The sequence below is a fragment of the Scyliorhinus canicula genome, chromosome 15 (assembly GCF_902713615.1).
Source record: "Scyliorhinus canicula chromosome 15, sScyCan1.1, whole genome shotgun sequence".
Lineage (NCBI taxonomy): Eukaryota > Metazoa > Chordata > Chondrichthyes > Carcharhiniformes > Scyliorhinidae > Scyliorhinus > Scyliorhinus canicula.
In genome coordinates this window covers 54,619,547-54,635,415 of record NC_052160.1, presented here as the reverse complement: position 1 = coordinate 54,635,415, position 15,869 = coordinate 54,619,547, and the positions used below count along the sequence as shown (strand labels likewise).

Sequence of the window (15,869 nt, the reverse complement as noted above, 5' to 3'; positions counted from 1 at the left end):
ATTTCTTCCCAAATCTCCTTCTCTCTTCTCCTTTAAGATGAAAACCTACCTGTTTGACAAAACCTCTTGTTACCTCTCCTTGTATCTCCTTATGTTATCAGTGGTATGTTCTCTCTGATGATGGTCCTTTAAGAATTTTCAGTCATGCTCGGTGAAAGTTACCCTGTGTGATCCTCAGCCACTCTTGGCTTAGGAGGCTAATCTTCTTCTGGCCTTTTCTCCTGGAGGTGCTAAACTGTACTAGGAAACAGTCCTGTAGGAACCGTTTCAACTCCGGAACCTCAGCCAGTGAATCATTGTTCATGTAAAAAAACAAATTAGTCAAACTCACCAACTCTCACTCACCATTTTCAATAGTCCAGCGTCTCTGAAAGTAAATTGTGACCACCCTCCTACCACCAAGACTGAAATTGACTAATTTATTAGAATTACACTGGGGACATTACTAGAAACCTAGGAGCAGGAGTAGGTCACTCAGCCCCGAAGACTCATCTGCCATCCACTTAGATCATGGCTGACCCACCATGGTTCTTTATCCTGTATGAGACTTGACCAAAAATCGATCAATCTCATATTTGACTTTTTCAATTTTCCAAGGATTGTGTCCCGGATTTCCATTATCCTTTATGTGAATAAATGCTTCCTGACATCATCCCCTGGATTGTTTAACTTTAATGTGGGCATAGTGGCGCAGTCATTAGCACTGCTGCTTCACAGCGCCAGTGATCCGAGTTCAATTCTGGCCTTGAGTGACTGGTGCAGTTTGCACGTTTCCCCGTGTCTGAGTGCGTTTCCTTTGGGTGCTCCGGTTTCCTCCCACTGACCAAAGATGTGCAGGTTAAGTGGTTGGCAATGATCAATGCGTGGGGTTATGGGGATTGGTGTGGGGGGTAAGATGGCCTAGGTAGAGTGCTCTTTCGGAGGGTTGGTGCAGTCTTGATGGGCCGAATGGCCTCCTTCTGCACTGTATGGATTCTATAATTTTAAGGTTATACCTCTTGGTCCAAAGTCTTTCCACCCCACCCCATCTCTTTATTTATTCTCTTCTGCCGCTCTACCTTTTTCGCGCTCTCTCGCTGCTTTTCCTGCCTTTCTTTCTCTTTCCCTCTCTCCAAGGGAATACACGCCTTTCTGAGCTGTTTGTCCATGAACTTTAACCTTTAACCCCAGAATCATTCTGATGAATGAGGAAAACTGTGGCAAAATAATTTCAATGTGAAGTCATCCACTTTGGACCTAAAAAAGATTGAACAGGGCACTTCCTAAATTGTAAAAAGCTCAACAGTGGATGCCAAAGAGACTTGGGGTTCAGACACATAGATCATTGAAACTCCATGAATAGGTACAGAAAATAATCAAAAGTAATGGAATGCTGGCTTTTTGTGTAGAATACAAAGGGAGTGGGGCCAGCTTCCTCACACTGCCGCAGACCCGGGTTTGATCCCGGCCCTGGGTCACTGTCCATGTGGAGTTTGCACATTCTCCCCGTGTCTGCATGCGTCTCACCCCCACAACCCAAAAAGATGTGCAGGGTAGGTGGATTGGCCACGCTAAATTGCCCCTTAATTGGAAAAAAAACATAATTGGATACTCTAAATTTATATTTAAAAAAAACAATATAAAGGGGGAAGAACATCAGAAATATACTTCAGCTATACAATGCCCTAGTTAGACCACACCTGCAGTACCGTGACCACACTTTAAGAAGTCGATATTGGCCTTGGCGAGAAGAGGTCTGAATGATAACAGGCCTCCATGCATTAAATTAGAGAGAGATAGTGCACAAACTAGAGTTATATTCCCTCATATGTCTGTCGGTGTTTGCACTGTCTCCCCGTGTCTGCTTGGGTTTCCTCTGGGTGTTCCATTTCCTCCCACATTCCAAAGATATGCAAGTTAGGTGGATTGGCTATGCTAAATTGCCCTTATTGTCCATAAAGGTTAGGTGGGGTTACCGGGTTCCGGGGATAGGGTGGAGATGTGGGCAAAGTAGGGTGCTCTTTCCAAGAGCTGATGCAGACTCGATGGGCCGAATGGCCTCTTTCTGCAATGTAAATTCTACGTAAATTCTATGAAATCTAGAAAGCGAAGGAGTAATTTGATTGGAGATTTCAAGATATTAAGTGGAACTGATAGGGTAGATAGACGTTCTGCTGATTGGGCAGTCTAGGACTGAGAGGCGTAATCTAAAAATTAGAGCAGGAGTTAAATTCAACAAAAAGGGTGGTAGAAGTTTGGAAATGTCTTCTGTAAGAAGCAATTGATGCTAGAACAATTAATTTTAAATCTAAGATTGATGTTGGTGAACCAACGGTATTAAAGGAGATGGGCAAAGGTGGATGTTTGCAGGAGTTAGGTCGCAGATCAGCCATGATCTCATTGAATGGTAGAATAAGCTTGAGGGGCTGAATGGCCTGCAGCTGTTCTTGTGTTCCTCTGAATCAGCACTGCAACTTCTTCAACGCCGAATATCCTTCCTGAGGTGTGGAGCCTGTTTGTATGGGGCACACCATGGGATACTAATTAGTTAGGAAACCCAGCTCCTCTTCTCCCCCCCCCCCCCCCCCCCCCCCCCCCAAGTAAACAGCTGGTAGACGGGAATGTGGAGTTGAGGCCTCAATCAGATCAGACATTACCTTATTTTAAAAAAATTTAGAGTACCAAATTCATTTTTCCAATTAAGGGGCAATTCCGTGGCCAATCCACCTGGCCTGCACATCTTTGGGTGGCATGATGGCCCAACCAGCATGGTGTGGGGCAGGTTTGATGGACCAGCTGGCCTTTTTCTACCCATCAGTTTTGTTTGTTTTACCGTTACTGCAGAGTTCTTTTCCCAATAACCGAATATCTGTGAACTCGAACAATTGTCGAACATCATGAATATTGGTGCCTTTTTTGTTGTACAAATGGCCTCGCACTTTGAGGGCAAGGGGACTCGGGTAGAAATTCAATCATTGCAGCTTTTGTCACCATTTCTACAGCCATCGAACCCCCAGACTTTGAAATGATGATGCAATACCACCACTGACAAACCTCTGCACTGAATCATCACAATTTTTCATGAGATATCTAGAAGTAAATTAGATTGAATTGAAATGGATTGCCTGTTGTACAACGTTCTCACCAATATGTGCATAAATAAGAAGGCTTGGACGGCATGGTGGCGCAGTGGTTAGCACTGCTGCCTCACGGCATTGAGGACCCGGGTTCGATCCCGGCCCCGGGTCACTGTCCGTGTGGAGCTTGCACATTCTCCTCATATCTGTGTGGGTCTCACCCCCACAAGATGTGCAGGGTAGGTGGATGGCCCATGCTAAATTGCCCCTTATTGGAAAACAAATTAATAAATAAGAAGGCTTGCTTTAATAAATCCTCCAATTTAATGAGCACTCAAATGGATTTAATCTCTTAAATCTGTTTAACCAATAATGTACAGATAAACACAAGGGTGTTGGCAATGCGGTGTCTGCAAAAATCAATATTCGATTTACGGTTCAGATACTGGAGCTGGATATACAAGCTAGAAATAAAGCTTTCTTAACTTGACATACCCGTAGAGCAGGGGAAAAAACAAAAGTGTTACTGTTACGATCCCAGTTGATGTTATAACTGGAGGGGAAGATTGAGAATGGAACCCTGGCTCAAAAGAGGATAACTTCAATTTTTTTCAATAAATCATGGAGGAACAGAGTCACAGGATCGCTGACCAGCTTTAACAACAACAATAAACATTTATTAAACATGAAAAAAATTAGATTATAATAAAATACTCCTTTAGCTACACAATTACACAGGTTTTAGGTTTAACATGTTGTGATGAACGGTATTAATAACTGCCGTAAACGGTACCTGACCTTTAATACCTTGCCCCTTTAAGAGGCTTGGAACCCTGGGGGACTCCGCCTCTGGCTACGCCCCCAGGAAACGGTATATAGGATAAGGCTCCATGTGGCGAGCACACTTCTCTCGAATGCTGTCCTGTTCTCTGTCTATTAAAGCCTTTTGATTACCGACCTCGCTCTCGCGTCGTAATTGAGGGTGCCTCACATGTATTACTAAGTAAACGTTAAGCTGCAATGGTCTCATTAAAATTCAAAGCCCTTTTTGCTTCCATCCAAGGTTTCGCTTTCAGGTTTTACATCTCTCCCACCAGGTTTCCTTTGTCTTAAAGGCTTCTACATAAACTCTGAGGTTCAGTCACCGATTTCCACAATTATTTCAAATAATGTCTCCCAAACAGTAGTAATGTCTCACAATCCTTCGCACTACTGCTGCACTCCTCCACATATCTTTTTGGCCTCTCACCATCCAATGCTTTTTCAACTCTGTGGGCACGATTGAACGGCCGCACTGTGCATGAAAAGCAGCTCACCGCGGCGCAGTGTGGTTGTTAGAAGCTGGGAGACCCCGCTCCCGGACCTACCCGGCTCACAATGCCTCACAAGATCTAAAGCGATCTCACGAGACATTGCGATGTTAATCCCGCCTACAGCTAGTGTCAGTTTAATGTGCAGATTCCTGAGTTACCTGAGCCGTGGGATGAATCTACTTAGCCTCAGAGACCTTGGGCATGAGCCATTCAGTACTAGTCTCCACAAACCGGGACCAGATGGAACAGCACTCGTAGGGGTCTTCTCACAGGGCTTTGGAGGGGATCTCATAGGTACTGCCCTTTGGGCAGAGTAGTACCCACCTGGGCACCCAGGCAGTGCCAGCCTGCCACCCTGACAGTACCTGGCATTGCCAAGGTGCCCAAGCAGTACTGCCAAGATGCCAATCTGGCATTTTTGTGCACTGGCGAACCGGCCAGGGGTTGCCCTGTGCTGATGTTGGGGCACCCTCCCATAGTGCAATGGGGCTTGGATGGTGTTGGGGGCCGCGTCAGGGGTCTTAGGAGATCAGGATGCTACTTAAAAATGGAATCCTGATCTCTCACTATACTGAGGAGTTCCCAAGAGTCACAGTGGTTAGCACTGTTGTCTCATGGCGCTGAAGACCCAAGTTTGATCCCGGGTGGTGCAGTGGTTAGCACTGCTGCCTCACGGCGCCACGGACCCAGGTTCAATCTCGGCCCCGGGGCACTGTCTGTGTGGAGGTTGTACATTCTCTCCCTGCCTCACCCCCACAGCTCAGAGATCTGCAGAATAGGTGAATTGGCCATGTTAAATTGCCCCTTAATTGGAAAAAGGTAATTGGATACTCTAAATTTATTTTTTTTAAATACTGAGGAGTTCCAGTGAGCGGAGTCCTCTGCAGAAAATGGAGCTATGTGTGGCCTCGGCCTCGTATTCCCCGCTGAGGCCCCTTTTCTAAAGCAATTGGCATTTTATAGCGAGCGTCGGAAAGCACACGGCTAAACGTGCTCGCTGTGGGACTTTGTTCCATTTTAGTTCAATCGTGCATATGACTTCACTAAACTGCAGTCTATTCTGGTTACTAGTTTCCTTTGTTCCATTAACTGCAGACCTCTTGGAAACCGCACTTCATTTCTCTAGTTTCATTAACGAACTGGACTTTAGGTTTCCAGCATCGATTTTCTTAACCATTACTCCATAGTAGTCTTTTCTTCTAGAAAGACTGAGAGAGATGTTCCCTCTTTCACCTTCTAAAACCAACTGCTTCTTGCAAAGCTGTGAGAGCTGCCTTATCTCTCACTACCTATCTCCAACAGCAATCAAATTAGTTAAATTAAAACATAAAAGCTTCTGCACTTTACAAGGGCTAAGCAACCATTCCTGGTTTATTTGCTTTTCACTCTGTAACCCTCTTTAAGCCCAATAGAATCACAGTTGGAATTGAAACCAACCCCCACTCATACAAACACTTTTGCCCAGCGTGAATCTAACTAGGTTTTACCCTTCCAGGCACAGAAACATTAAATAAAATCCACTTTTTTAAAATATAAATTTTGAGTACCCAATTCTTTCTTTTTCAATTAAGGGGCAATTTAGTGCGGCCAATCCACCTACCCTGCACATCTTTGGGTTGTGGGGGTGAGACCCACGCAGACACGGGAAGAATGTGCAAACTCCACACAAACAGTGACCCGGGGCCACTGGGCCCTTGAGCGCCGTGAGGCAGCAGTGCTAACCAATGTACCACCATGCTACCCTAAATTGAACCCACTTAAAACTATACTTTATATTCTAGGGTAGGATTTACCGACTGACCTGCTGCCTGTTTTTCGGCAGAGGTAGCTCGCCAGCGAGATTTTCTGGAGCCACCATTGTCAACGGAATTTCCCGTTGACCTGACCCCTCATCACCAGGAAACCCGTGCGTCATCAGTGTGATCGGAATGTCCTTGCGGGCGTGAACGGCTGGTAAATTCCACCCCTCAGGTTTATCAATACAAATATAAATGCCTTAAAAGTGCCTTTTATTTTACGATCTCTACGTTGATTTTTTTGTTTTATCGAAAGATGTTGTCATAGTGTTTGCAGGATCACAATCGGGTTTTCACTCGGAACCAATTTAGTGCCGTGAACATATTCCTCTGGGAGGTTTATACTCAATAATTTAAGTCGCCCTCATCTGTCTTTCTGAGTTTTAATTTAGTTCTTAATCCTATTTTGTACACAGGAAATTTGGAAGCAATCTGATACAATAAATGCATTTGTAATATATTTAAATAAAGTCTGTAGTTCAGTCACAAGCCTATCTTATATCCTGAAAATTACAATCTAAAGTGGTGTTGTAATACGGTTCTGAATAAACTTCCAGAATAATGAATGCTTGTGTTGCATGTTTGTAATAGCTGCGAGGAACTGACGACCAAGGCAGGTGAACAAACTGGGGTTTATTTTGGGGAAAAACAACGACATTTTTGTAATAGCGCTGCCTGAGCAGGAGCAGGTACAAACACTTTGGCTCCCTACAACTTTACTCCATTTTCGCCCCTCAGCCCACCCTTTGTGATTTGTAACGGTTGAATTGTTCAGAATTGTCATGATGCCAACTGTGAAGAACCATCCGTTTGACTCAAAATGGGGTGCCTTTGGGTCCACAACTTGATTTGTCGTGCCGACGGAGGTAACCTGTCCAGAATGTTAAGAATGAACACAATGTCTTGGGACACTGGTGGCGATGGAATACTTTGCGGCAAAGGAAGTCAGCTTCAAGTATCTGCATTGGCTAGCTTATGTTGGAATGTATCATTGTATGCCACCAACAGCAGGGCCCAACATTGGACCCTCGCTGAAACAATGTGGGGGAAATGGCTTTTCCCTCTGTGAACAACCCTAAAAGTTGCATACGGTCGGTAATTATCGTAAAGTGCTGTCCTGTAAATGTTCTGATGAAACTTTTTAACCCCATAACTAATAGCTAAACCTTCCTTTTTGATCTACGAATAGGTCCTCTCAGAGTCTAATAGTATCCTTGACACGAAAGCAGTAGGTCTCTCAGCACCATCTTCAAATCTGTGGAACAATATTGTTCCTATTCCACGGGGCGAGGCCTCACAGATCAGCACTATTTCTTTTACTGGTTCAAAGTGGGCCAAGAGGCTTGAAGACTGCAATGTCATTTTAACCTGCTCAAATGCTTCCTTTTGATGTTCACTCCAGTGCCACCTTTGGTACTTCCTGAGAAGTGCATGCAATGGTGCCAGTAATGTGGGCAGGTTGGGGGTTAAAATCGTCTGTAATAATCTACCATCCCAAGAATGATTTTAGTTCTGAAGTGTTTCTGGAGGCTGATGCTCTCTGTATTGCGTTAATCCTCTCCTCCATAGAATGCACTCCTTGAGTGACAATCCTGAATCCCAAATATATGCCACTGTGTGGGCGTGAAATGTGCAATTTCCTCTCTTGAGCCTTACCCTGGCTTCTTTTAATCTTTACAACACTTCTCGAAATTTGCCAAGAGTTCTTCTATAGAAGTTCCTGTGATTAATACATCGTCCAAATAGACAACTACCTTGGGCAGGCCTTGTAACAAGTTTTCCATAATACATTGCAATATGGCGCATGCTGAATATACTCCGAACAGCAGCCACGTATACTGATGTTGTGGATGTTAACTCTTACAAATTCCCTAGATGCCTCATTCAACTCTATCTGCTGATATGCATGACTCCTGTCGAGTTTTGTATACGTTCACCGTCCAGCTACCTTGACATACAGATTTTCGGTATAGGCTACCTTAACATACAGATTTTCGGTATAGTTTTGCTGTTTGCTTGACGATAATCTTATAATCTCCGTACATCCCGACAGCCCGGTCCAGTTTAATAACGGGGACAATGGGGCAGCTTAATCAGAAAACTGTATGGGCTTAATTATTACAGAGTCATAGAGGTCTACAGCACAGAAAAGACCCTTCAACCCATGACGTCTGCGTCGGTCAAAAATAAACACCTAACTATTCCAATCCCATTTTTTCCAGCACTTGGCCCATAGCCTTGTATGCTTTGGCATTGCAAATGCATATCTAAATACTACTTAAATGTTGTGAGGGTCTCTGCCTCCATCACCCTTTCAGGCAGCGAGTTCCAGACTCCCACCAACCTCTGGGTGAAAATGTTTTTCCCCACATTCCCTCTAAACTTCCTGCCATTTACCTTCCATCTATACCCCTTGGTCATTGATCCCTCCACCAAGGGAAAAGGTTTGTTCCTGTGTATCTAGGCCCCTCATAATCTTATACAACTCAATCCTGTCCGACTCAGTCTTCTCTGCTTCAAGGAAAACAGCTCAGTCTATCCAATCACTCTTCATAACTAAAACTCTCCAGCCCCAGGAGAAATATCCTCTGCACCCTTTCCAGTGCTGTCACATCCCTCATATAACATGGATTCCAGAACTGCACACAAAATTCTAACTGTGGCCTAACCAGCGCTTTATACAATTCCAGCATAACCTTCCTGTTCTTAAACTCAATGCCTCGGTTAATAAAGGCAAATATACTATATGTCTTCTTATCCACTTTATCCATCTGCCCTGTTACCTTAAGGGACACCAAAATCCCTCTGATGCTTCCCAGGGTCCTGCCGTTCATTATGTATTCCCTTGCCTTGTTTGGCCTGCCCCAATGCATCACAGGGCATTTGACAAGGTCCCACATGCGAGACTGGTAGCAAAGAGCCCATGGGATCCAAAGAAATTTGGCAAATTTGGCACACTTATCTGGATTGAATTCCATTTGCCATTGATCAGTCCATCTAACCAGCCATCTATATCCTCCTAGAATCTAAGTCGATAAATTTCCAGGGCCAGATGAAATGTATCCCAGGCCCTTCTCACTATTTATCGCCCCACTATTCATATCATCCAAAAACTTACTTATCAACCCTTCTACATTCATGTCTAAATCATTTATATAAACGCAAATAGCAAGGGCCTCAGCACTGATCCCTAAGGAACCCCACTGGAGACAGGCTTCCTGTCATAACAATACCGCTCAACATCACCCTCTGCTTCCTACCAATCAGCCAATTCTGGATCCAATTTGCCAAATTTCTTTGGATCCCATGGGCTCCTAACTTTGCTACAGTCTCCCATGTGGGATCTTGTCAAATGCCTTGTTGAATCCAGCAGAGGGCAGCAGAGCAGAGCCGCTGATTGGCTGTTGTGGGGAAAATTTGGATCAGTGCATTGCGGTCACTGTATCCAGAAGGTGCACCTGAGCAAGACACCCTCCATGTTCAAGTGAAGGCAAGCATCCAGCAGAGGGCAGCAGAGCGGAGCCGCTGATTGGCTGTTGCGGGGAAAATTTGCATCAGTGCATTGTGGTCACTGTATCTAGAAGGCGGTTTGTGGAGGAGCTGTTGTCAAGTGACAGTTAAACCCCAAATACTACTTCAGTGTTTCCCTCCCTATCTCGTCCTCTAACCAAAAAAAACCAATCACTGTAGGGATCCCAGCCGAGTAAAGATCAAGAGGGAGACTCGAGGGCAGGTAGAAGTAGAAAGAAGTTGAACCGTGACGTCACAGCCAGCAGGTAAGTGATTGGCTGGTGACTGGTAAGTAGTTTTTCTTTTCCCTGAGGTGTATTGATAAGGTAAGGTTTTTCTATTTCTATATATTTTTATCGTGCGATTGGTAAGATTTTTTCTTTTTTTTCCTTTTTCATTTAGTTATTATTTGGTGTTATAGTTGGACTAAATTAAGCTTAAGATTAAAAATGGCAGGAGATCGCAGACCCGTGTTATGCTCCTCTTGCTCAATGTGGGAGCTCAGGGACATGGCTGATATCTCTGGCTCCTTCACATGCGGGAAGTGTGTCCAGCTGAAGCTCTTGTTAGACCGCAAGACGTCTGTGGAGCTGCGGATGGACTCACTTTGGAGCATCTGCGATTCTAAGGAGGTTGTGGATAGCACGTTTAGCGAATTGAAACACCACAGATTAGGATTGCTGAGGGAGAAAGGGAATGGATGACCAAAAGGCAGATAAAAAGCAGGAAGGCAGTGCAGGTGTCCCCTGCGGTTATCTCCCTCCAAAACAGGTACACCATTTTGGATACTGTTGGGGGAGATGGCTCACCAGGGGAAGGCAGCAGTAGCCAAGTTCATGGCACCGTGGCTGGCTCCGCTGTACAGAAGGGCGGGAAAAAGAGTGGAAGGGCTATAGTCGTAGGGGATTCAATTGTAAGGGGAGTAGACAGGCGTTTCTGTGGTCGAAAACGAGACTCCCGAATGGTACGTTGCCTCCCAGGTGCACAGGTCAGGGATGTCTCTGATTGGCTGCAGAGCATTCTGAAGGGGGAGGGTGACCAGCCAGTTGTCGTGGTACATTTCGGCACCAATGATATAGGTAAAAAACGGGATGAGGTCCTACAAGCAGAATTTAGGGAGTTAGGAGCCAAGTTAAAAAGTCGGACCTCCGAGGTAGTAATCTCAGAATTGCTACCAGTGCCACGTGGTAGTCAGAGTAGAAATGAAAGAATAGGCAGGATCTATGCGTGGCTTGACAGATGGTGCAGGAGGGAGGGGTTCAGATTTTTGGGACATTGGGACCGGTTCGGGGGGAGGTGGGACTACTACAAATTGGACGGTCCACATCTGGGCCAGACTGGAACCAATGTCCTTGGGGGTACTTTTGCTAACGCTGTTGGGGAGGGTTTAAACTAATGTGGTGGGGAATGGGAACCAAATGAGGAGGTTAGTGGACAGTAAGGAGGCAGTAACTAAAGCCTGTAAGGAACTAGATCATGAAGTCAGCATGACTAAGGGGAAGAGTAGGCAGGGAGCAGATGATGAACGCAAAGGGACTGGTGGTCTGAAGTGCATTTGTTTTAATGCAAGAAGTATGGTAGGTAAGGCAGATGAACTGAGGGCTTGGATTAGTACCTGGGAGTATGATGTTATTGCTATTACTGAGACTTGGTTGAGGGAAGGGCATGATTGGCAACTAAATATCCCAGGATATCGATGCTTCAGGCGGGATAGAGAGGGAGGTAAAAGGGGGTAGAGGAGTTGCATTACTGGGCAGAGAGGATATCACAGCTGTGCTGAAGGAGGGCACAATGGAGGACTCGAGCAGTGAGGCGATATGGGCAGAGCTCAGAAATAGGAAGGGTACGGTAACAATGTTGGGGCTGTACTACAGACCTCCGAACAGCGAGCGTGAGATAGAGGTACAAAGATGTGAACAGATTATGGAAAGATGTAGCATCAACAGGGTGGTGGTGATAGGAGATTTTAATTTTCCCAACATTGACTGGGAACAACTTAGTGTCAGAGGTCTAGATGGAGCAGAATTTGTAAGGAGCATCCAGGAGGGTTTTCTAGAGCAGTATGTAAATAGTCCAACTCGGGAAGAGGCCATACTGGACCTGATGTTGGGGAATGAGCCCTGCCAGGTGGTTGAAGTTTCAGTCGGGGATTACTTTGGGAATAGTGATCACAGATCCGTAAGTTTTAGAATACTCATGGACTAGGACGAGAGTGGTCCTAAAGGAAGAGTTCTTAATTGGGGGAAGGCCAACTATACCAAAACTCGGCAGGAGCTGGGGAATGTGGATTGGGAGCAGGTTCGAAGGTAAATCAACATTTGATATGTGGGAGGCTTTTAAAGAGAGGTTGATTAGAGTGCAGGACAGACATGTTCCTGTGAAAATGAGGGATAGAAATGGCAAGATTAGGGAACCATTAGGTGAAATTGTGAGACTAGCTAAGAGGAAAAAGGAAGCATACATAATGTCGAGGCGACTGAAGACAGACAAAGCTTTGGAAGAATATCGGGAATGTAGGACCAATCTGAAACAAGGAATCAAGAGGGCTAAAAGGGGTTATGAAATACCTTTAGCAAACCGGGTTAAGGAAAATCCCAAAGCCTTTTATTCATATATAAGGAGCAAGAGGGTAACTAGAGAAAGGGTTGACCCACTCAAGGACAAAGGAGGAAAGTTATGCGTGGAGTCAGAGAAAATGGGTGAGATTCTTAACAAGTACTTTGCATCAGTATTCACCGAGAGGAGGGACATGACGGATGTTGAGGTTAGGGATAGATGTTTGATTACTCAACGTCAAGTCAGCATAAGGAGGGAGGATGTGTTGGGTATTCTAAAAGGCATTAAGGTGGACAAGTCCCCAGGTCCAGATGGGATCTATCTCAGGTTACTGAGGGAAGTGAAAGAGGAAATAGCTGGGGCTTTAACAGATATCTTTGCAGCATCCTTGAACACGGGTGAGGTACCGGAGGACTAGAGAATTGCTAATGTTGTCCCCTTGTTTAAGAAGGGTAGCAGGGATAATCCAGGTAATTATAGACCGGTGAGCCTGATGTCAGTAGTAGGGAAGCTGCTAGAGAAGATACTGAGGGATAGGATCTATTCCCATTTGGAAGAAAATGGGCTTATCAGTGATAGGCAACATGGTTTTGTGCAGGGAAGATCATGTCTTACCAACTTAATAGAATTCTTTGAGGGAGCGACAACGTTGATTGATGAGGGAAGGGCTGTAGATGTCATATACATGGACTTCAGTAAGGCATTTGATAAGGTTCCCCATGGTAGGCTGATGGAGAAAGTGAGATGCGACGGCGGCGCCTAAGTGACGTCAGCCACGCATGCGCAGGTTGGCTGGCTCCAACCCGCGCATGCGCGGCTGACGTCACGACAGCTGATGGCTCAAACCCGTGCATGCGCGGTTGCCGTCTTCCCCTCCGCTACCCCGCAAGAGGTGACGGCTTGATCTTGCGGGGCGGCGGAGGGGAAAGAGTGCGTCCCTTCGAGATGCCAGCCCGACGATCGGTGGGCACTGATCGCAAGCCAGTCCCCTCCTGAGCACGGCCGTGGTGCTCACTCCCCTCTCCGCCCCCCCCCCCACAAGCTTCAAACGGCACTTTGGCACCCATGCTCACGATGGCAATGACCAGGTGTGGTTGCCGCCGTCGGGAACGGCATCCGGGCCGGAGAATCGCCGGTCGCTGTGAAAAACGCTGTGTCGTTAGTCGCCCGGCCCTCCCGCGAATTCTCCCAGCCGGCGTGGGGAGCGGAGAATCGCGCCCATAGATTTCCCCTTTCTTGTCGTAAGTTTGAATCTGCCACCAAGTCAACGGGGTTTCCAGGCATGCAGTGATTTCATCAGTCAGAGTAAGCAGCCAATCACATTGATAGATCCTCACCAGCAGCAGACCAGGAAGTAAAATTAACTGAATCTTCTAACTTTTTTACATTAAGATTTTACAGAGTGAAATAAATGATTGGGATGTGTGCATGATATTTCGGCTTCTACCTTAATCTTGTAAAAAATTGTGATTTAAAAAAAATTATTTATGATTTTCAGGGTCAGTGAGGCTGTTCAAAAATAATTATGAACATTGTACACTTTTTAAAAATTAGGTCTTGTGGCACAATGGTTAGTGCCCCCTACCTCTGAACCAGAGGCCCCGGGTTTGAGCCCTACATCAGGACTTGATGGCCACAGTAAGCCAAACAGGTTGGTGTCAGCCTGTAAATACTTCCAATATGCCTGATGGCAGTGGGAAAATTTCCTGGACAGCCGTACTGCAGAAGGGAACAGCAAACCACTGCAGGACTTTGTCAAGCATAATCATGGACCAATCCAATTTCTGGTGCGGCACACCATCGGGATTCTCTATTACGCCGGCTGGTCAATAGGGTTTCCATTTGCTGCCGGCAAAACGGAGAATCCTGATGGAGAATTCAGCCCGGTGTATCTGGAGGGCACCGTTAAAAGCCAGATTAGACCTCATTCAGCACCATTTTCAAGGAATTTTACTGCAAAGCTAATTGCATAAAAGGGCAATTTTTCATCAGTTCAGTGATTTCTTACTTGGCTGCAGACTTCAACTTGACTTCAACATTGCACCTTAAGAGAAGTGTAGAATCATTGACAGCAACTTGCGGATTTCCACGTTTAACTACACAGTTGTGGACTTCAGAGATTGTTGTCAGTTGTAGTGTAGTAATCACAATGAGCGCTGTCAGATTCGGCATCATTACAAACAAGGGCAGCACGGTGGCGCAGTGAGTTAGCCCTGTTGCCTCACGGCGCCGAGGTCCCAGGTTCGATCCCGGCTCTGGGTCATTGTCCGTGTGGAGTTTGCACATTCTCCCTGTGTCTGCGTGGGTTTCGCCACCACAACCCAAAGATGTGCAGGATAGGTGGATTGAACACGCTAAATTGCCCTTTAATTGGAAAAAAATGAATTGGGTACTCTAAATTTAAAAAAAAATCTTTACAAACACAACATCGGTCACATTTTCATGCGAACATTGTGAATAGGTGCACAAGTCCACCATTCAGTCTTCTGAGCCACCTGTGCCATTCAATATGATCATGGCCAATCTTCTAACTCAATTCTATACCTTCCTATTCCCAGATCCCATAGTATTCTAACATCCATTGATTTTCATCTGGAATGGGGCGGCACGGTGGCTCAGTGGTGAGCACTGCTGCTTCACGGCACTGAGATCCCAGGTTTGGTCCCGGTCCCGGGTCACTGTCTATATGGAGTTTGCGTGGGTCTCACCCCAACCCAAAGATGTGCAGGCTAGGCGGATTGGCCATGCTAAATTGGCCCTTAATTGAAAAAAAATTATTGGGCACTCTAAATTTTTTAAATGATTTTATTCTGGGATATGCTCAATGACTGAGTATTCGTAGATCTCGGAGATAAAGAATTCCAAATATTTACAACACTCTTTGAGTGATGAAATTTATCTTTGCCTTGGACCTAAATGGCAGCCCTTTGGTACTCGACACCCAGCCTGGACAACATCCTCCCAGCATCTACTTTATCAAGCCTCTTAAGGATTTTATATGTTTCAATCAGATCACTTTACATTCTTCTAAGCTCTACGAAACACAGGCTCAGTCTGCTCAATCACTCCTCATAGGACAATCCCTTCATTAGGGAAACCAATCTACTGAATCTTCGTTGCACTCCCTCTAAGACAATTATATCCTTTCTTAGGTGAGTCAATGAAAACAGTAGCGCAGATGTGGTCTCGCCAAGGGTCTATACAATTGCATTAAGCTTTCTTCACTCTTATACTGAAAGGAACCCGCTCAAATGCTCCCCTTTCCATAAACATTCAAACCCTCCACCACCAACGAACAGTGCCAGCTGTGTGTTTCATCTACAAGACGCACTGCAGTAACTCACCAAGGTTCCTTAGGCAGCACCTTCCAAACCCACGACCACTACCACCAATGAGGACAAGAGCAGCAGATCCCTGGGAACCCCACCACCTGGGGTTTCCCCTCCAAGTCACTCGTCAAACTGACTTGGTAATAATATATCGCCGTTCCTTCACTGTCACTTGAGCAACATCCTGGAACACCCTCCCTAACAGCACAGTGGGTGTAGCTACACCTCAAGGACTGCAGCGATTCAAGAAGGCAACTCACCACCACTTCCTGAAGGGCAACTAGGGCTGGGCAATAAATGCTGCCCTAA

The 15,869-nt window shown here is 45.6% G+C and overlaps 2 protein-coding genes across 2 annotated transcripts in view; one reads left to right on the top strand and one right to left on the bottom strand.

The window, feature by feature from the left end:
• The window catches only part of LOC119978050 (uncharacterized protein C7orf50), a 431,834-nt gene that overhangs the window by 118,656 nt on the left and 297,309 nt on the right, over positions 1-15,869 (top strand). The gene's annotated exons all lie outside the window — the stretch shown is intronic.
• The window catches only part of gper1 (G protein-coupled estrogen receptor 1), a 40,300-nt gene that overhangs the window by 20,280 nt on the left and 4,151 nt on the right, over positions 1-15,869 (bottom strand). The window lies entirely within an intron of this gene.